The following is a 23,141-nucleotide window of genomic DNA, read 5'->3' on the forward strand; positions in this document are numbered from 1 at the left end:
TGTATGGGAAGTTCTAAAGTCTCTGTACTCTCTATATCTAGATTTCTTGTAATTTCTTCTTATTGCCAAAACTAAAATATGAACTCAAAGGGCTGAGATTTACTTTCGTTTTGGAAAATGAAAAAATTCATAAGATTCAAAGGGTAAGGTCAGAAAATAGAAGCATCACATATTCCTCCAACCAGGGCCGTGCAAACAGGGGGTGCATTGAATGCAGCGTACCAGTTCCCTGATCTAGGGGCCCAGTCGAGGAGCCATCAAAGTCTCAACATAAATAAACAAGGCCACTTAACCCCATTTGCATCTAGGCCTGCAAGTACCTTTGCACAACCCTGCAACAGGGCTCACATCTGGTGAGTGTGGGCTTGGCATACCCAGGGTCCTGAGCTGGATATCATCATTCTTCTCTTTCTTGGTGATTCCCTTTTATCTCTCTCTCTCTCTCTCTCTCGGGGCAGTTCAGAATTTTTTTTTTTTTTTGGCTGGTTCACCATAAGCCTCAGGCTTCCTTGCATCATATGGCATAATAATAATAATAATAATAACAGTGGCATAATTTCTTGATTTGCTGTATCAAGTCTCCAGATGGTGATTGTAAGCGGAAACTTTTTTAATATATTCCAAAAAAATTTTGATCACAAAAAGCATATGAAGTTGGTAACAACAACTCTTACTTCCATATCAGATAATGATGAGTGGTCCAGGGACTAACAAGTGTGAAGGAAATATTTATCCATCACTCTGAAACCATAGCAGGACAACAGTTTTGTTAACAGTTATATTAAGCCAAGAAACTGATTCCATGAAAAGTATTTTCAGAATACAAGCAGAATTGTAAGTATGTTGGTAAGTATTAATAACAGTTTTAATACTAGGTTGGATTGCAGGGGTGGCAAGATGCCACCCCTCAAGTTGAAGGAGAGGCTTCAAACAATAGTTCTTTGAGTAAAGGCACTTTACCAAGATCAGTTATACAACAGTTTACAATGGAAGCAGAAAAGTTTCCTATATAAGAAAAATATACAAATTCCCATATAAGAAAATGCCAAATCCTTAATCATTTCCTGTGTATACATCCTTCTCCAAGGATGGAGAAGTAAACCAAACTGGGTCTACTTTGGGTATACAGAGAAAATAAGGTTCATTACCATAAAACTTGTAAATATCTCATTATGAAAAAAACTTTGAATACGTAAAGAAAGAAAAATGAATAAATAAAGTAAGGGAAATGAAATTAATGATGACACAAGGTTGGAATGAGAAATTAATGTAAAAGTTTAAAGACTTGGATTGTCTAAGCCACTTGTATAGGAAATGTTTGCAAAATATTGAGAAAAGCACATCAACATCAACCAAAAAATCAGGCTATATTCAATGTATTGACAAAGTCAATAATGTCATGGAAATAGTTAAAATAAAAAAAAAATAAAAAATAAAAAAAACTTGTAGTTTTTTTGTAAAAATAAAACTCATTACTGAATAATTAACTGAATATCCAGAAATGTTAAACACCAAAATTAGAAAACTAGATGCATAATATAGTACCAGACATTACTAGTTGAAGTAGGATAATGAAAAATGGAAATTTATATGCTATGAACTTCTATTCTAAAATTTTTATGCAAGATTGCAGATAAACTATTTTGAGCAGACACTATATTGTTAATGGTAGCAAAATCTTAGGCAAAATATATATATATATACACTGAGTGATCACTGATTTATGACCACCTCTATGAAAACTGAATGCGACCCATTGATTACGAGAGTGCAGATTTAGTCGACCTATGTAGCATAGATAAGGTGTCAGTGGTTCAGTGGGTGGTAAAATTCCGAGCATGATGGGTAAAAGGAAGGATTTATTGGACTTTGGTAAAGGACAGATTGTGAATGCTCGATGAGCTGGTGCCTCGATTTCCCAAACGGCCAAACTGGTAGAGTGTTCGAGAGCCGCCGTAGTTAAAATGTACCAGGACTGGCATCAAAATGGTCAAACAACTACCCAACGGCAAAACTGCAAAGGTCAGTGAAAGGTTTATGTTAGAGGTGAGCGCCTGGTCCGATGACTCATACAGGCTCAGCACTGTTGGAGAGTTGATTACCCAATACAACATGGGCCAACTCGGAACAATAGCTGGCATGACCATGCATCACACGTATGGGCTGTACCAGCAGACAACCCCTATGGCATCCTCTCCTAAGGTTCATCAGCGTAAAACACTCGCCTGGTGCAAAGAGCATGCAAGTTGGATGTTAGAAGACTGGAAGGTGTGCTGGTCGGATGAGTCACATTATTTACTCCACACAGTGGATGGTCGTGTACGGATTTGGCGTCAACAACATGCATGATGGATCAAGAGCCTCGTACAGGCTGAGCGTAATTCGAGAAAAAGTGTAACGTAGCAAGGTGTACACAGTCAGCAAGCAGTTGATGATAGTGGAGACCGCTGATACGTTGTTTCACTGGCAGGAAGTTGGACCCCTGGTGCATGTGGAACAACATATCAGTGGTCTCGGCTATCGTCAACTGCTTGCTGACTGTATACATCCTGCTATGTTACACTTTTTCCTGAATGGTGATGGCGTCTTCCAAGATGACAATGCGCCAAGCCATCGGGCACTTGTTGTGCAGGAATGGTTTGAGGAACACAGTTCTGACTTCCAGCATATTGATTGGCCTCCAAACTCCCTCGATATCAATCTGATAGGTGGGACACTATGGAAAGGCATATCAGGCATCTGGATTCACCAACCACCCCCATATCTGCATTGCTGACCACATTACACACAGCTTGATTGGCCATACCTCCCAAATGCTTCCAACATCTTGTTGAATCAGTGCCACGTCAGATAGCTGCAGTACTGAGGGTGAAAGCAGGACCTACAAAATATTAGGTAGGTGATCATAGTTCAGAGATTACTCCAGTGCCTTTGGCAGAACTTTTCAAAGTTTCACCTTTTTTGAAGGGCACACAGTTCACTTCATACAAAATATATTGCTAATTGTAATGAAGGTGGTCACTGACAGGCAAAAGTAAAACAGAAAGGCAAGCATAATTAGAATGTTTCATTCATTCTCATGTTTCAAACATCTGCTCCAACCACACACTTATTTCCATAACTCTAATGAATGAATTTTCATTTCCACCAAATGGAAATGAAAACAGACTTTCACTGACAACAGCAACCAGACCTTTATTTCACAAGTGGATAATGTTTTAAAATGGATTGGGGATTATAGAATAGAAAATTTATAGGCAGAAAATGCAATAGTAGATACTTAAATTTTCTGTTTATACACACAGGATAGCCACAGAGGGTCAACAGTTTACATCTAGTATCATGTAAATTTAAATATGCACCATGCATAATGTACTTTTGTTACAGTCCACTCTGTAACATATATATCAGGCGCCTCTGTAGCCAGGTGGGCAGGAGCAGCAGTGCATAGCATATGCTTCTTGATTAGACCGGGGTTCGAGCCTGTGGGCCACCAAATATGGAGGATGCAGAAAGGTCAGGGAATGACCACCGCATATCCCCGGAGCAATATGGTCTTAGTTGCTAATGCTCCTAAAAACCAAAACAACATATATATCAAACGGTGTATCAAGCTTTATTTCCATTTCAGTTTAATTTAAGTTTCAGGAGAAACAGTTCCTAATTAATAGACTAGCTTGGCTAAAGTGTGGAAAAACTGCAGAATGAAAGCAAGAAGTTCAGTTTAAAGATGAATATCAAGAAAACATAGGTTATGTTCAACAAATTTACCAGACCAAAGAAAATCATAGCCAATGAACCAGAACTAGAAGTGGAAATGGTATGTTTACTTTGGACAAGAAATTTCAGCAGATGGAAACTGAATAGTGCATAAAATTGGGATGACAAGCATTTGGAAAGCTTAATATAGTCTTCAAGACAAACTTGCCACTCTGTCTCAAACAAAATGTTTTTCATCGATGTATCCTCCCTGTCCTAACATATGGTTGTGAAACATGGACAGAACTCTACAAAGACTGAAGGTCGCATACTCTGTAGTATGCGACCTTCAGTCTTTGTATGGTGCACCGAATTTTAAATGTAACCAAAAAACATACACATGGATTTGCCAACAAACCAAGGTCTACGACATTATTGAAAGAACAAAGTACTTAAAATGGAAATGGGCAGGTCACATATCATGAAGAAATAATGATAGATGGACCAAACAAATTTTGGAATGGATACCACTTGACTAAACACCCAAAAGAAAAAAAAAAGACCAAAGATGAGGTGGATCAACGAAAATGTGGAATTTGCTGGTGTACAATGGCAATAGAATGCACAAGACCACCGCAGTTGCTAGAAACGTGTTGAGGAGACCTTCATCCTGCAGTGGATCGACAATGGCTGAAGATGAGGATGATATCCAATAAAATAATGATAGAACATTAGAATTTTATAAAATAAAAGTACTTTATTGGAAATTAACAAAAACACAATCGATTTTAAAATTGCAGGGGGAAAAAGAAACAAAAAAAAAAAACCACTAAACCGCAACCCACAGTTTGAAAATCCTTGCCTTGAGGACCTTTAAACCAAGCAGAGGAAGACATGCCTAGACATGTAATAAGGTGCACCAGATGAGAAACTTTTCCTGGCTACTTGATCTCAAGCAGTTCTTTGGCATCCTACTACCACAATGACTGTAATCGATTATGAATGATACAAGTACTACAAACAAATTCAACCATCTAGTCACTAGTCTGCATTGCAAGCCAAAGTTGATGCCATTTTCAGGACTTATAAGTGAAGCATATTCATCGACACAGCCACCCATGTACGCAATTGCTGCTTGAAATTACTAAGTGGTGCATTATGGCCTCAGCTGCCCATGCACCATAAAACTACAAAACAACAACCATGACTCTAAGAAGCCAAAATCTGTGTTAAAAAAAAAAAAAGGACTCCAGTCTACTCTGGTACTAACCCTCCTCTTTCATCCCCCCCCCCCCCAAAAAAAACATTACTTTTAGTCCACCTAGGCCACATCCCTTCACTCCATACCAAATCCTTAAGCCAGAGAAGACATCACCTTTGATATATTATACAGCATATCAGAATATGAAAACCATTCAGATATGAGGTGTAATCAAAAACCTCGTAGATCCACTTTATATTTTAAAATTGCTGCAACATGTTACCTGACTCATCCAGGCAGAGTAATGAATGAATCACCTGTTTATCTGCAGTCAGAATGAACTGGAAGAATTGGAGCATTGAACAGAAGATGGTATTTATATGTTCCATCTCATTTTAAAATGAGTGCATTTACTGGGCAGAGAATTTGCAACAATTTTTTTTTTCAAATTAGGAAAAGAAGCGACATAAATCTATGAAATATTAAAAACAACTTTTGGAGAGGACACTAATGCGTTATTTGATGACTTTTCAGTGGCTTCAAAGTTTAATGGCAGGCTTGAGTCGAAGGTTTGTTTGTTATTTGGTTTTTAGGAGCATTAGCAACTAAGGCCATATTGCTCTGGGGATATGCGGTGGTCATTCCCTGACCTTTCCGCATCCTCCATATTTGGTGATCACGAGCTCGAACCCCGGTCTAATCAAGAAGCATGTGCTACACGCTGCTGCTCCTGCCCACCTGGCTATGGAGGCGCCGACTGTTGAAGTCGGTGCCTCCGACTGCTCACTCTGGCTACCATTCAACTTTAAAAACCAATGATTAAATCACTCAGATTCTAATCACAAGTGATGAATGTTCTGTGAAGATGCTACTGAAATTGGGATTTCGTATGCGATATATCAATTAAATAATTGCACAATAGGATATCAAGCTCTATGAGCAGTGCAGACTGGCTGCTAGGATATTCTCAATGATGTATATATAGATATTTTACCAGAAGGGATAAGGAAGTGATTATCCAGTTATATAAGTAGATGGTTAGGCAACTTTAGTACTGCATGTAGGTCTGGAATTTTCAATTTAGGAAGGTTGCAGATCTATTGAAATAAGTATAGAAAAGAGCAACGAGATTAGTGAAAGGAACAAAAAAGCATATTCTTTCCAAGAAAGACTTCAGTTCTGCAAATTTTAGTGGCTGGAGAGAGTGGCACCTTTGAGGAAATATGATTGTGGCGTTTAAGGCTTTGAGTAGGTAGGCTTAATTTTGATGCAGTGCTTCCTCTTGCTCAAGAAACAAACGTGAAGGGATATAAATTTAAATTGAGGAAGGAGGTTGCAGGATAGATGTGCAGAAATTTGCTTTCAGCCCTGGACATTCGAAAAAACTTCCATCTGGCACTCTGAAACTCACTAGTGTAGCTACCCTTTTTTGGGCCCGGAGGTAAAGAACATGTTCAGGCCCCTACTTAATTAATGAAAATTGCAAAAATAGGAAACAGCCAAAGACGCTGGGCCCCTAAAGGGCCCAGAGGCAATTGCCTTGCCTGCCTACATGTAGCTATGCCACTGCTGAAACTGTGTAGTTTTAATAAATTTATAGAAGAACTAGACAAATTAATTTGGAGTGGATGAATAGGTAATATGGGAAACTTTTTTTTTTCTAATGCTATATAAGCTAACTTCCTTGCATTGTTTGCTGCTAATAATACAAATACTAAAATTTTATGGTGTGAATAGGGTATATGTTAGGATAGAAACCTGAAATGACATCCAAGTGAAAGAGGATATCATGAAGTTTTGATTAGATGTTAAAAAAAGCTGTCATATTAAGGCTATGGGAGAATAAACTCATATATTCATGTGTGTTATATTCACGAATTGTGTATGTTCTCTGGTCTGTTAGCTTGAATTTCTTGACAAAAAATCAAGTTTAATGGTGGGGGAAAACCTTATTATTATCGCTTCAAACTAACTCAGCCACAAATTGCAAAAAAAAAAAAAAAAAAAAAAAACCCTTCTCACATCATTGAGAGGATTCAAAGCTACTTACCTGGTGTGGGAAGGACAGAGATTATTGCGAGAAGTCATCGATGTGGGCACCTTTAGTTATTCAGATATTCCATGTATTATCCAGTTCCTCCAATATTTGGTACAACGTAGCTGAGTGGGCAGGAGCGGGAGTGCAGTAGCACACGCTCCTTGAGTAGACCGGGGTTCAAGCCCCTAACTGCTGAATACGGTCGATCTGCCAACCCGCACTGGACCAGCGTGGCAGATTATGGTCCATTTCCCTCAGCATGAATTGTTGAGGAGGCTTCCATCCTGCAGTGGGTTGATAATGGCTGCACTTTACTTTTTTTTTTTTTATCCCTGTCAATGCAGCCTGTCTACATGGGTAGCACAGTGGTTAAAATCACTCTCCTCCTTACACCAAATGGAAAGGCCAGGGTTCAATTCCTGTCAGTGATGCAAGAATAACTAGGCACCCCCTCCAAAGCTTTGGTTTTTATTCCAGCAAAACAGGCAAATTGACCAGAGAATACACACAATTTATAGACACATTACACATGGTCAAACGAATTTGTTGTTGGGTGGCCTTAATGTGCTGTCAACATAGCCTTGGGTTGTCATCTCATCACAGTAACACAGTGATTATAATCACTGTTTCTCCACTCTGGGCAGAAAATTCCCTGTTTGAATCCACTCAATGGTGCAAAGAGCATTTATGGGCTTTTATCCTCTGTGGCTAGTTATTCCAAGAGAAGATAGCGAGGTTTTCTGCCTCGAAACTCGGGTTTATCATCAAGCGAAATGGACATACCAAACGGAGAATACACACACACACGTACAGACAAAATACACAAAACTTGATGAGATAATTCAAAAGTGGTCCTAATATGATAGTTTTTTTGTCAACAAAGCTAATTGTTTTATGTGAGTTGTACCATAGTTCCACGATGGTTCCTAGCATAGGTAGAACATACATCTGATCTTTCACTAATCCTCTCTGAGGATTAGTGAAAGATCATCTGATATGACTCCTAAAGGAGTCATATCAGACAATCGTGTGACCATGAAATTAGTCTTCCTCATCCATTTCATTTTCCAGTAAACACTACGTTCAGGTGTGCACAAACTTCTCGGAAAATCAAGTGACCATCACTGTCATCCTGTTGTTTAGGCATAAGGAAATTCTGTAACATACTCAGACATATGATGCCTGTGACTGTCCATTCTCTCTAAAGGGCGCCTCCGTAGCCAGGTGGGAAGGAGCAGTAGTGCGTATCACATGCTTCTTGATTAGACTGGGGTTCGAGCCTGTCACCACCAAATACGGAAGATGCGGAAAGGTCAGGGAATGACCATCGCATATTCCGGAGCAATATGGCCTTAGTTGCTAATGCTCCTAAAAAACAACAACAACATTCTCTAAAGAAAAAATTCAAATACATCATGTGATAAGTCATTGCACAAAAGGCAGTTTTCAGACCTAATCGCTGGTATTCCAAAATTTCAGTGGCCTTTCTGTGCTCCTTATGTTTACTTCCCTGGAGTAAAAAGTGCACTCTATGTTAATGACGATTAATTCAATAAATTATTAGTATACTTCACAAGCAATTTTAGACATTTCTGAATAAATTTTCATCCTCTTTGTTTTGTTGTTGATTAAAAACTTCCATATGAACTGTAACTTGTATTATTTCATCCTAAGATGCAACATAACATGCACAACACTGTTGACCCTGGCATGAAGTATGGATTTTAGTATTAGCATTAGAATGATAAATGCAAGAAAGGAAACTTGTACAGCATCAGACAAAAAAAAAAAAAAACTTCCCGGCGAAGGTAAAGAAAGCCAACACGACAACGACAAGAAACGTCATATAACTTACGCAGAAAATTAGTTTCCCGATACAGCACTCTAGCGCTGCTCACTCGGTAAACAGACAAAAGGTGTTATCGGTCTGGAGCAAAGTCGAGGACGATATATTGATTGACGTGGCAAATGATGTGTTGATTGGTGCTCGAACACAACACATGATAACATCGGTTTAGCATCACTCAGATGCAGTATTGGTAACTTTCCCTAATCGCACATGCCCTAATGAACGCTTCCCATAATGGGGGAAAAACGTCAGGTTACCTCCACTTGAATCCCATGGGAGCTTGAACCCCTCCCGAAGTGGAAGGGGTAACATAACCTTTTTTCTTCACAACCACAATCATATTTATAAATACATTCATAATACTGTATGCAGTCATAAATAAATAAATTTTTTTATGACTATATTTTTATTTTCTTGTTCAATAATATGCCCTAATAGTGAAAAAAGGTCAGGTTATCTACACTTGAATCCCATGGGAGCTTCAACCCCTCCCGAAGTGGAAGGGCTAACATAACCTTTTTTCTTCAAAACCACAATCATATTTATAAATACATTCTTAATACTGTGTACAGTCATAAATAAATAAAATTTTTTATGACTATATTTTTATTTTCTTGTTCAATAATATGCCCTAACAGTGAAAAAAGGTCAGGTTATCTACACTTGAATCCCATGGGAGCTTCAACCCGCCCGAAATGGAGGGGGTAACCTAAACTTTTTTCTTCACAATCATCGGTGGACTAGCGCATAAGTTGTTTATTAACAAAATATTAATTTTTTATTACTGCACTTTTATTTTTAAAGACACTCGTGCGGATACACACATATCATAACGTCAATCAACACCTCAATAGCTATTCAATATATATATATTGAATCAACACCTCAATAGCTATTCAATATATATATATTCAATAGCTAGTGAATTGAATTAAATATATATATATATATTGAAGAAAGATTATATATATATATATATAAAGAATCTTTCTTTCTTTTCCTATTATTTCCTAATCTTTATTTATTTTTTACCCAACCGAAAGATTATATATATATATATATAAAGAATCTTTCTTTCTTTTCCTATTATTTCCTAATCTAATGTTTAAGGTTAGGTCACGAAACATAAGGAAACTTTTTCTATTATTTCCTAACCTACCATTTAAAATCAGATTACGAAAAAATAAAGAAATGTTTTCCTTTGATCATATTGTTAGTTAGTTATTTGATTTTTAGGAGCATTAGCAACTAAGGCCATATTGCTCCCGGGATATGCAGTGGTCATTCCCTGACCTTTCCGCATCCTCCGTATTTGGTGGTGACGGGCTCGAACTCCGGTCTAATCAAGAAGTGTGTGCTACGCACTGCTGCCCTTTTATCGTAACCACACCTAAATCAACAATATAGTAAAAATACTCATGAACTCCAAAAATCTGTTATTAATAATGAGAAAAAGAACATAAAAATGAGCGGAACGAAACTTTTATTAACTTAGTTTTCATCATAAAATCAACCAACGTTTTATTTTTCTTACAAATTTCTTCCATCTAAAATCGCTGCTATTACCTGTTTACTGTTCATCACAAAACTATTATGTACCGTTCTTTACTCTTAAATATACATTATAATACCAACCAATGCCTACACAGTAGCTTGTCGTCTGTCACGCCAACCACCAATCATTTCATCGTTTGCGACGCCGACCTGTCAATTAGATTTCGGCATCAAACCGATAATACATATCGTCTGTTTACCGAGCGAGCAGCGCTAGAGTCCGGTGTCAGGAAACTAAATTTCCGCGTAAGTTATCGGAGTTTCTCGTCGTTCTCGCGTTGGCTTTCTTTACCTTAGCCAACTTCCCATATCACTCATTTATCCTATCTAATAGTTTGTCAAGTTTTTCCCCGAATTTATTCAAACTATCTACTTCTACAAGTCCAGATGGAATTTTCTTACAACAGTCAACTACCTGCTGGCCGAAGGATTATGTTGTAGGCTTTTAGCTGCATTAGCAACTTAGGCCATATACAGTATTATGTTTGTAAATTGTGTTCTGTGGTCAGTTTGCTGGATAAAAAACTTCTATTCTTGCTTGAGACCAACTAATTCAGCTACATTATGAAAAAGCCCCATAAATGGTGATTATATCAACTGTGCTGCCTATGACGGCAAGGCTGAAGCCAAATTCTGCTCATCACTCCTTCAATCATCTTTGCTAAAAATAGGATTTCTGGCTACTCATGTGTGCAGACTGAGCAAGAGGAAGGATTTCATCAGCATTAATCTTGCTCAAGCCATTCAAAGCTTTAAAAACCTCAATCAGATTGCTTTGCAGGTAGCTAGTCTCCAGGCATTGCAATTTGCAGAACTGAAGTATTTCCTTGGGAACAAAAAGGTGGTGAGAGCACCCTTTTGTTCCCATAACCTCAATGATGCCCTTCTCTAAATCCAACAGATCCACATAATTCTGCAAATAAGGCTTTCAGACCTGTATGCAGTCCTGATATGCCCAATCATTGCTTATACTACAGTACAATCACCTACTTATCCCTACTGGAAAAATTTATGTATATCATTGAAAAAAAAATTACATGAGCAGTCCTAGCAGCCTATCTGCACTGCTCAAAGAACTTCATATCTGATTGCATGGCTATTCTCAGTGTCTTTTCCATTCTCCATTAACCTGACTGTAACGCACAATATGGCCCAGGAGGCCCTTGTGCCAAAAAACCCAAAACAACAACAAAAATATAACCTGACTGTAGTACCAAGCAGTTGATACAATATTTAGGGACTACTGCTACCCATATGCAGTACCTTGCATTTGCAAATTTTAAACTTCAATTGCCATTTCTCAATTGAAAATTAGCACATCTGCCTAATTTTTCTAGATCATGTTGAAAGAGCATACCCCGATGATTGTTACTCACCACCCTTTGGTTCATCTGAAACTTAGACATTAAACCTAATCTGCTATCATATTATATGTCATTAATAGCTGTCATGGGTAGCACAGTTCGTATAATCACCATTCTCCCCACACCAGCTGGAAAAGACCTGATTTCAAATCCCATCAATGAAGCGAAGTACATTTATGGGTCTTTTTCACAACATATCTGAGTTAGTCAGTCTCAGCCGATGGTAGCCTGGTTTCATCTTAAGGAACTTGGGTTTTTTGTCCAGAAAACAACAACTCAACCACAGAATACATGCAGTTTATATAATATATATATATACAGGGTGTTTCAGTTAAACGTTTCAGAACTTCTAAGAGGGGTAGGGTACATCCTGACAACTCGAAATCATATAGCAATGTGGGGTCGGAAATGCTTTCCTGAAGCGGTGTTGTACACAGAAGCACCATAAAAAGAAAAGAGACCGTAAGTGAGAAAGAAAAGAGACCGTAAGTGAGAAATAGTTTTAATAATACATGAAAAGAAGCAAAAGGTACATGGATTAAAGTAAGTGTTCGAAGTTTCTTCAACCTCGTATTGCTTTCGCACAGTGGTACCTTGGAAAATGTGCTACAAATCCCCTTTTTCCTGCTGAAGTGTTGTTTTCCGATGAGGCATCCTTCACAAGGGAAGGAATTTTCAACACGCATAACGACCATATCTGGGCGGTCGAGAACCCGCATGCAATACGACGTCGTGCAGCACAGATTCGATTTTCGGTCAATGTATGGGCCGGTATTATGGGAGATCACCTCATCGGACCTTACCTGTTACCGTGTCGTCTAACCGGACCTATCTACTTGATCTTTCTGCAGCAAGTATTGCCACAACTTTTGAGAGATGAACAGATTTCGGCATCGAAGCAACAGACAATGTGGTTCCAACACGATGGAGCCCCTGCCCATTATAGCGGAGATGTTCGTAACTACCTGGATGTCACATTTGGTCAACAGTGGATCGGACGTGGTGGTCCCGTGCGTTGACCTGCTCGGTCACCCGACCTATCATGTCTTGATTTTTATTTCTGGGGTCATATGAAATCGCTAGTTTATGACACCCCTGTTGACAATGCTGAGGAGCTGGTTGCAAGAATCGCAGTAGCTGCCAAAGAAGTTCGAAATTCGCCTGGAGTATTCCAGAATGTTCGGATGTCCATGCGTCGGAGATGTGAGGCGTGCATTGTAGCCCGTGGAAGAAACTTCGAACACTTACTTTAATCCATGTACCTTTTGCTTCTTTTCATGTATTATTAAAATGATTTCTCACTTACGGTCTCTTTTCTTTATGGTGCTTCTGTGTACAACACAGCTTCAGGAAAGCATTTCCGACCCCACATTGCTATATGATTTCGAGTTGTCAGGATGTACCCTACCCCTCTTAGAAGTTCTGAAACGTTTAACTGAAACACCCTGTATATACAGTGCAATATAGCCTAAGTTGCTGATGCACCTAGAATTCTATAATAACCAGCCAACCAACAACTATCATTAATAAATATAGAAAACAACAATAGATCAAGAACTTAACCCTTCACCAATAACAAAAATTCAAAATTCTGTGCCCTCACAGATAGCACGTTGATATAATCACTGTCTTCCTGTTACTAGATGTAAAACACTTCATTTTGGATTCTGTCAATGAAGGAAGAATTTTTTTTTTTTTTTAATGAAAACCCCATACACAAAAGTTATCGGAAGCTCTATAATATTTAATACTTTGTGTGAGTTGAAGGCTGAAAAGATAACAGAAGGTACTTGTTGATAATAGACTTGAATTTCTGTGGTTTGTAATTTTCAGAAATATATGTGGTGAGATGTTGTTCCAGAAAATAAAAGTTTTAAGTGATAAATGAGGAAAGTTCTTACTGTAAAAGAAAAGTAAGTTCTCTGGGTTTGAAATAGAACAGTAGTATTAGTATTACAAGTGACAAATGATGCAAGAAAGCAAGCTTATATAGCATCAGCCAAAAAAAAAAAAAAAAAAAACTTCCCATTTCACATATTCATCCCCTCCAACAGTTTGTCTAGTTCTTTCTTGAATTTATTCAAGCTGTCTACTTCCAAGGCATCCGACCAAAGTTTGTTCCAGTAATCAACCATCCATTAGCTAAAGGCAAACTTCCGCACATCTATTCTGCAAACACTCTTCCTCAATATGAATTTATGCCTCCTCACGTGCATAGCTGAGTAAGAGGAAGAATCCCACCAGCATTGAACTTGCTCACTCCATTCAAAGCCTTAAAAACCTCAATCAGATTGCCCTGCAAGTGCCTTGTCTATGGATGCTGCAATTTGCAGCACTAAAACCTTTCTTGGTAAGAGCACCCCTTTATTCCCCTCGCCAATCTCTTTGCCCATCTCTGTATGCTCCAACAGCTCCATCCTTCCAACTGTGAGGCCTCTACAGGGCTGGTGGGATATGGTAAGCAGGTCATAGGGGCACCAATATCTATGGATGCCAAAATTCAAACTTTTTATTATAATATAATAATATTTAATTAAAAGTATCTCAAGGGTGCCAAATACATTTCTGCCTAGGGGCACCAAAAACCTTAGGACTGTGCTTGGGCCTCTAGACCTGTGTACAGTACTCAAGATGTGGCCTGACCATTGCCTTATACAATAATCACCTCCTTATCCCTACTAGTAAAGTTCCTGTATATCATTGGGAAAACCCCATGTCCTGCTAGGTAGTCTGTCTGCACTGATCAGAGAATTTCATATCTGACTGCACAATTATCCCCAAGTTGCCTCCGTAGCCAGGTGGGCAGGAGCAGCAGTGCGTAGCACAGCCCCGTGACCACCAAATACGGAGGATGCAGAAAGGTCAGGGAATGACCACTGCATATTCCTAGAGCAATATGGCCTTAGTTACTAATGCTCCTAAAAACCAAATAACAACAACAACAACAATTATCCCCAGATCTTTTTCATTTTCTACTACCCTGATTGTAGTACACACAGTTGGTACATTAATCTGGAATTACTGCTACCCATATGCAGTACTTTGCATTTGTCAAAGTTAAACCTCAATTGCCATTTCTCAGCCCACTTGGCTAATTTTTCAAGATCTTGTGAATTGGGGACACATTTCTACATCTCCAAGTCCTGAATACAAAGATTCCTTCATAATTATTGAAAAAACATTTGTTTACCTCCTTTGCTGCTTCCCTTAATATAATTAGATAGATCTCATCCACCCCAGGTGCCTTTTTTATGTTTAACTTTAACAATTACTCTTCCACTTTCCTCTGTTCTAACAAACTCATTCAGCTCCCTTTTAGAGTTTGATAAACTTCTGGCATCTCCCACACTAAAGAATTCCTTGTGTGTGAATGTAGATTCAGAATGGATATTCAGCTTTTCAGCATCCTGAGGAGGATCGTCAGCTTCAAGTTGACCAATGTAATTCAACCCCTTCCTTCTAGAGTTAATATAAGTAAACTCTTTGCTGCATTTCTTGGTATTCTTTGCCTGAGACTTCTCATAGTCTAAACTCCTTTGTGACTTAATTGCTGACTAAGTTTATATGTACCATACACTTCTGTATCACCTGATACTCAAGGGCACTCTGTCCCGAGGGTGCAAGGTTGCACTGCACAAGAGTGCCAATGTTCGAGTGCCACATATGAAGAAAATTTTAAAGGGGAGTACCAAATTTCAATTGGCACCACTTACATTAGGAATGCCCCTGCCAATACTTTATATGCATTCCATGCATTTGTCTTCTCTGTAAGTCTCATTTGTCCATTTCAGGTCCAATTTTACCTAAGTCTTGAACAGTATTTCTTAGTTGGTATGAAAAGTCAAGTTGCTTCTATGTTTATTTCCCTGAATGCTTCCCATTTAGAATTTGTTGTTGGTAACATCATTAGTTGGTCCCACTATATAGACTTTAAAACTGTCTGAGACCACTGTAGTCTCTTTCAGAAAAGCAAAAATACTTCGATTTACACTTGATGGTAGTTACATCTTTAAATAAATCCTGCATGAATACACCATAATGCAATCACTGTCATCTAGTGGTTCTTTTATCTGCAGATTCTTAATGCATGGAGAATTACTGCTGAAAATCAGATCACGACTACTGCTCTCTCGTTACCTCTCTAATATTGTGTTCCAGAAAACAGTCATACAATAAATCCACAGAATCTTGTTAGCATATGAGTGACTAACCAACAAGTTCCAATAAATATCTGGAGTTAAAAACACCCATTATAAGACATTCTGATTTACTACCCACTCTATTTCTCTGTTTAGTTGTTTGTTATACTCATCACAGTTATTAGGCCCATAACATACACCTCTCATTTTTCTTTTATCATTGCTTATTTCACACAAAACTGACTCGAAATTTCACTGGCCAGCAATGTTGACTGGATTCATTGCCTTGGATTTAATATGCTTCTTAACTAAGAGTGCATAACCCCTTCCTGTCCTGTCTGTACACGTTGTACTCACCACATTGAAATTAAGCATCCCTTAAGTGTAACAGCCTGTAGTATGGTAAACACTATATACACTACACTATGTCCCTTCTGTACACATTGTATTCCCCATGTTCAAATTCTATATCCTTTATGTCTGAGTGCACCAAATCTCCAAGGTCACTACAATGTCGGCATTTGATAACCTAATTAATATTTCAACTTCATCAAATTTATTTACTATTGCTCTTAGCATAAATGTACATGCAAACACGTGCATCTGTTCTTATTATTAACCATCCCAACACAGCTCATGTACTCATTTTTTCTAAGATGCTCCACAGCAGGGCTTGAAATCTCTGACACATTGCTTTTTTGGGCTGCTGCATGTTCCAAAGAATCAGTGCAAGAATCATTTTCACATTTGCCTGTAGCCCCAGTTAATCTATTGGTCTGCATATCCTCCCAAGCTATCAGTATTCTAACTGATTTAACTTTGATATTATATATTTGGATCTTAGAAAGGCTTTTGATACTGTCGCACGTGGATGACTGCTGCACAAATTGGAGCAGTGTGGCATTGGAGGTTATTTGTTATTTGGTTTTTAGGAGCATTAGCAACTAAGGCCATATTGCTCCGTGAGGATATGCGGTGGTCATTCCCTGACCTTTCCGCATTTTCCGTATTTGGTGGTGACGGGCTCGAACCCCGGTTTAATCAAGAGGCGTGTGCTACGCACTGCTGCTGCTCCTTCCCACCTGGCTACGGAGGTGCCATGTGGCATTGGAGGCAAATTGCTGCTATGGATAAAGGGATGGTTGAGTGGCAGAAGACAGAGAGTGGTAATCAATGGACACTGCTCAACGTGGACTAATGTTATTAGTGGAGTTCCTCAGGGTTCAGTGTTGGGTCCGTTGTTGTTTTCTGTATTTATAAATGATATTGATGATGGTATATCAAGCATAATGTCCAAGTTTGCAGACGATACAAAGGTTGGCAGGGTTGTTAAGGACACTACTGACGCTATGCTGCTGCAACAGGATTTGGAAAGGTTGAGCAGATGGGCTGAGAGGTGGCAAATGAAGTTTAACATTGACAAATGTAAAGTACTACATATGGGAAACAGTAACCCCAGAGCAACGTATCAACTCTGCGGTACTACACTGACAGTGGTGGAGAATGAAAAGGACCTGGGGATAATTGTGCAGGCAGATATGAAGTTCTCTGAGCAGTGCAGACGAGCTACAAGAGTAGCTCATGGTATCTTGTCAATGATATACAGGAATTTTTCTAGCAGGGATAAGGAGGTGATTATTCAATTCTATAAGGCAATGGTCAGGCCACACCTTGAGTACTGTATACAGGTCTGGAGGCCTCATTTCAAGAAGGATGTAGAGCTGCTGGAATGAGTACAGAGAAGGGCAACAAGATTAGTGAATGGAACAAAGGGTTGCTCTTACGAAGAAAGGCTTAAGTTTTATAAAGTACAGTGTCTGGAGACTAGGCACCGGCGAGGTGATCTGATAGAGGTGTATAAGGTTTTGAATGGTTTGAGCATGCTCAATGCCGATGGGAATCTTCCTCTTGCTCAGAATAATCACCTGAGAGGGCATAAATTCAAATTGAGGAAAGACAGATGTTGGATAGATGTGCGGAAATTTGCTTTTAGCCAGCGGGTAGTTGGTTGGTGGAACAGACTTCCATCACTTGTTGTTGAAGTTGATAGCCTAAACAAATTTAAGGCTCAACTGGACAGGTATTTCGAACGAACGGAGGGGTGAAATGGGAGTGGTGTTTTTTTTTTTTTTTTTTTGGCTGATGCTGAATAAGCTTGCTTTCTTGCATCATATGCCTATGCTAATGCTAATGATTTAACACTGTCTCGATAGCATCAACAAATATTTTGCATCTCTTCTATTTAAGTGTATCCCATCCCTGTGGAAAACAGTGTATCCTGTTGCTTCTATTGGAATTATTTTCATCTCTGCGTATGGCAGAATGAGAAGCAGCCTGGAAAGCAAGTTTCTGGAGATTTCAAGAACTGCTGGGATTTATCATGGAAATAAATACATGGGCTGTGTTAGAATAACTAAGTGTAAGAACAGGTGCATGTATATGTACTTGCATTTATGGCAATGCTAGGAGTATAATAAATAAATTTAATGAATTTGAAGTACTGGTCAAGACATCAAAGGCGGATCTCTGATATCCCAACAGTATTGTTGGGATATCAGAGATGTGTTTTCACACAGATATAAGGAATGCAGAATTGGAATGTGGAGAATACAATGTGTAGAGAAAGCATAGGAAGGGAGGAGGGGTTATGCAATTAGTTAAGAAACACATAAAATGGCCAATGCTGATGGAATTTTTCCTTTTGCTCAGATTAAGCACCTGAGGGGACATAAATTCAAATTGAAGAGGAAAGACAGTTGTAGAATAAATGTGTGGAAATTTGCCTTTAGCCAGTGGGTGATTGATTGCTGGAACAAACTTCCATTGTTCGTTGTGAAAGTTGATAGCTTAAATAAATTCAAGGAAGAACTGGAGAAATTTTTGGAGCAAATAGATGGGTGAAACAGAAGAGCTTTTTTTTTTTTTTTTTTTGGCTGATGATGTATTCGAGGGTATTCACTGTTCTTCAAATTCTCGTAAATGCCCATCAGAACACTGAGTTCACACCTAATTTCCCTCATACTCCTTGCACAGTACACACACACACACACACACAGACTTCAATTTTGGCTCTATACTGTTCCATTCCAGATAAGTCACAAACATTGCACAAGCAGCACATTTCTTATGATTTGTAGGAGAATTGATTATGCTACTAGCATCAATGTGTACAAATTAGCAATGATGGAATGCAGCAGTGTACATAAGTCAGAATGTAACAAAGAATATTCTGATGCTGAAACTGTGGAAAAAGCTCAAGTTACTGTGTTGATAATCATATGACCCAAGACAAAGTAAAAGTACAGACCTTACAAAGAAAAGTGGTTAATGTTGGAGAGAAGTCACAAGCTCTTCCAAACTATGTGATTGCAAATGAATATTGACATGCAGAGTGTTGTACACTGGGTGGCTCTGGAATTCTTGTTCAACTCTACTATGGTATACTGTGATGATACAGAATTGTATAAAATGGAAAGAAATACATAGTGTTGTGTTTGTGCTGTCTGTGTGTTGATTAGTTATTTCTGGCCACTTTGCCACTAGGAAAGCCTGCCGAGTGCTCATCTACAACACATGGAGGTGGGCCATAATTAAGCATGTACCATGGTGGATCTCAATTAACTCATACTGAATAATCAAAACAAGTTTGGGATCATTTAAAAAAGAAAAGATCATTTAAGAAAGAAGAGAGTAATAATAGCTAGTCCGATTCACCAGACAGGACCACCCCTTAAGACATCCATGCTGTGACTGAAGTATAACTGAATTCCTCTCTAGATGGTTCTGCATTATTTCTTTAACCAGTGACTCCATTTTTCCTGGAACAGAAGTTAAGCTAACAGGTCTGTAATTACTTATGTCACCTTTTGATCTCTCTTTGTGAAATGGGGATACATTCAAACATTTCCAATCCACAGGAAGCTGCCCTGAATCCCAGAATACCCTCATAATTATTGCTAAATGATTTGCTTACCTTCTTTGCTGCCTCCCTTAATATAATTGGATAGATCCTATCCATCTCAGGCACCTTTTTTACAATGTAGCTGCAATAATTTCTGTTTCAATTTCTTCCCAGTTATAAAAAAATCATTCAGCTCCCTGTTATAATTTGATAAACTTCTGGCATTTCCTTCTCTAAAGAATTCTTAATGTGTGAATGTAGATACAAAATACCTATTTTGTGAATGTACTGTATTTCCCCATGTATAAGACGCACCCTTTTTCGAAAAATTTGGGGTTTAAAAACTGGGTGTCTTATACAGTGGTTGTAGATTTTTTTACTTGCATTTCCCGCTTTTTTGCGCTTGTTGTCTTTGCGCTCATTGTTTCGCACTTGTTACTGGTATATTAGGTTACATTTTGCCACGTTCTGCCCAGAAATGGCTCAGAAAAAATGTTCGTACAGTGCTGAATTCAAGTTAAAAGTGATCCAGTTTGCAAAAGTGAATGGAAATCGTGCTGCTGAACGTAAGTTTGGTCCTCCTGCAACTGAGAAAACAATCCGAGACTGGCTACGGGAAGAAGAAACCCTACTGAAAACGCCACGGCAGAAGAAGGCCATGAGAGGCAAGTCAGCAAAATGGCCTGATTTAGAGAGGGAATTGAAAAGCAAAGGGCAATTGGAATTCCTGTATCCACAAAGATGGTTCAGCATGAGGCAAGAAGAACTGCCGATGAAAAAGAAGTTACTGATTTCAAAGGAGGACACAATTGGTGCTTCAGGTTCATGAAACAGAATGGACTAAGCATAAGTACATGCACCAGACTTGCCCAAAAGATGCCTGAAAGCTATAAGCAGGTCCTTGAATTTCATCGTTTTGTCATTCAATGTCAGAAGACACATCAGTTTGAGCTGGGACAGATTGCAAATATGGACAAAGTCCCCCTTCAATTTGATGTCCCAAGTAACAGAACTGTTTATAAGAAGGGAGTGAAAACTAACTGTGAAGACAAGTGGACATGAAAAGAGCCATTATATAGTTGTTCTAGCTTGTTGTGCCGACGGAACCAAGCTGCGTCCTATGCTGATTTTCAAACGCAAAACAATGCCAAAAGAAGACATTCCTTGAAGAGCGATTGTCCACATTCACGACAAGGGTTGGATGGATCAGGATGGGATGAAGATCTGGCTTGAGAAAGTTTGGAGCAGGAGACCAGGTGGGCTCTTATGCAAACCTGCCCTTTTGGTGCTTGATCAGTTCAGGGCACACATAACAAAAAACACAAAGAAGATTGCTGCAGAGCAAAAAACAAAACTTGCCTTCATACCTGGAGACTTGACATCCCGGCTCCAACCACTTGATGTCAGCATTAACAAACCCTTCAAAGCTGCCATGAGAGACTAATGGAACCAATGGATGAAGTCTTCTGGGGACAATTTGACACCAGCAAGAAGAGTGAAGAAACCAACTATAGGAGAAGTTTGTACCTGGGTGAAAAGATCTTGGGATAATATCAAGATTGAGATCATTGTCAAGTCATTTAAGAAGTGTGGCATTTCAAATGCCATAGATGGAACTCAGGACGAGGCAATATACGAAGACAGTGATTCGTCAACTGACACAGATGAGAACAAGCTAATGAATGGGAGTTTTGACAGTGATGAGGAGTTGTATGAATTTTATGATGAATAAAACTTGAGTTCAATAACTTTATGTAATACATTTTTTTTCAAATTTCGGGCCCCAAAATAAAGGTGCATCTTATACATGGGGAAATATGGTAGATCCAAATTCCTATTCTACATGTAATTTGTCAGAAAACCTGAGCAGGTTCATCAACAGTTAGACCATCCACATCGAGTGAGCCGATGTGATTTTAACCCCTTTCTTCTACTGTTAATCTTCTTCTAGTTCTCTGCTCTCAGGCAGGTTCAGGGGCTCCATTGATGCCGTGCTTCTCTATCTTGTGCTTTCCTTTTAATTCCGGTATAAATTTCTCTTCCCATCCAATCCATCATTCCAATTCTCCTTCTCCTAACAACTCTCTTCCCACACATCTTCCCCTCAATGTGCTTTCTCTTCTCAATACATGTCGTATAAAGTTCTTTTGCCTTCTTAATTCTTTTACTAACATCTCTCTTCACCTACTTTCTTCAAAACTTCCTCATTACTCACCCTGTCCACCCATTTCATCCTTTCCATTCTTCTCTACACCCACATCTCGAATGCTTCTAGCCATCTAATCTCCTCTCTTCCCAGTGTCCGTGTTTCGAACCATATAGTATAACAGTCCATATTAATTTTTTCACCATTTGCTTTCTTAATTCCTTCTTGAAATTTCTTCTCAATGGTTCTTTTCTATTACTAAATGCCTCTTTTTCCCATTGCCTTCCTTGCCAGCAATGGCCCTCTATGGTGTTGCAATTCTTGTTTTTATTTCCTCCAGGCTTTTTCTACAAAGATGGAAAATCATTATGCTTCCCAAGTATCTGTATCTGTCCCAATATTATTCCATCTAATTTTACATTGATTCTTCTTCCTGGCCAATTTGAAATTAACATTATCTTGATTTTCTTGCTGTTAGTCTTCATATTGTACTCCTTTACTTTGCTGTTCAAAATATCCAAGGAGCTCTGTAATTCTTCCTCATTATTAGCAATCAATACCTGGTCTTGTGCAAATCTTATTGTTTTTATCTTCTCCCTTCCTACTTTTACATTACCTTTCTGCTCTTCTTTGTACTCTTTCATCAATTCTTCTGCATATAAATTAAATATTAAAGGGGAAACGGACCATCCTTGCCTTACACCCCTACCAATGTCTACTTCCGCTGATTCTTCTCCATCAATCCGAACCACAGCTGTCTGTCCCATGTAAAGTTCTCAAATCAGTTTAAGATCTCTTTTATCTAGGCCTATCTTTCCTAGGACTTCCATCAGCTTAACCCAATTTACTTTGTCAAAAGCCTTTTCGAGATCAACAAAACAGATTGCCAGATCTTTTCCTTTTTTCCATGCTTTTTTCTGCTAGTATTCTCGATATTCCTACTGCCTCTCTGAACCCAAACTGATCTTCTTCTATGAATTAACAATCCCTTTCTTTAATTTGTTCTGAATTTTTAGTAATATTTTTGAGGAGTGGGAAATTAAACTGATTGTCCTATAGTCAATACAATTTGTTGCATTTTTCTTTTCTAATGGGATGATTATGGATTTGAGAAAGTCTTTGGGCCAGCTTCCACATTCATAGATTTTCTCACAAATCTTTCTTTGCCTCTTCTCCAAGTACATTTATAATTTCTGCTGGTATATCATCCAGTCCAGCTGTCTTCCCTCTTTTTTAATGAGACCACTGCC

Source organism: Mastigoproctus giganteus, chromosome 5, assembly GCF_048544385.1.
Source record: "Mastigoproctus giganteus isolate SK-2022 chromosome 5, ASM4854438v1, whole genome shotgun sequence".
In the NCBI taxonomy this organism is placed as follows: Eukaryota; Metazoa; Arthropoda; class Arachnida; order Uropygi; family Thelyphonidae; genus Mastigoproctus; species Mastigoproctus giganteus.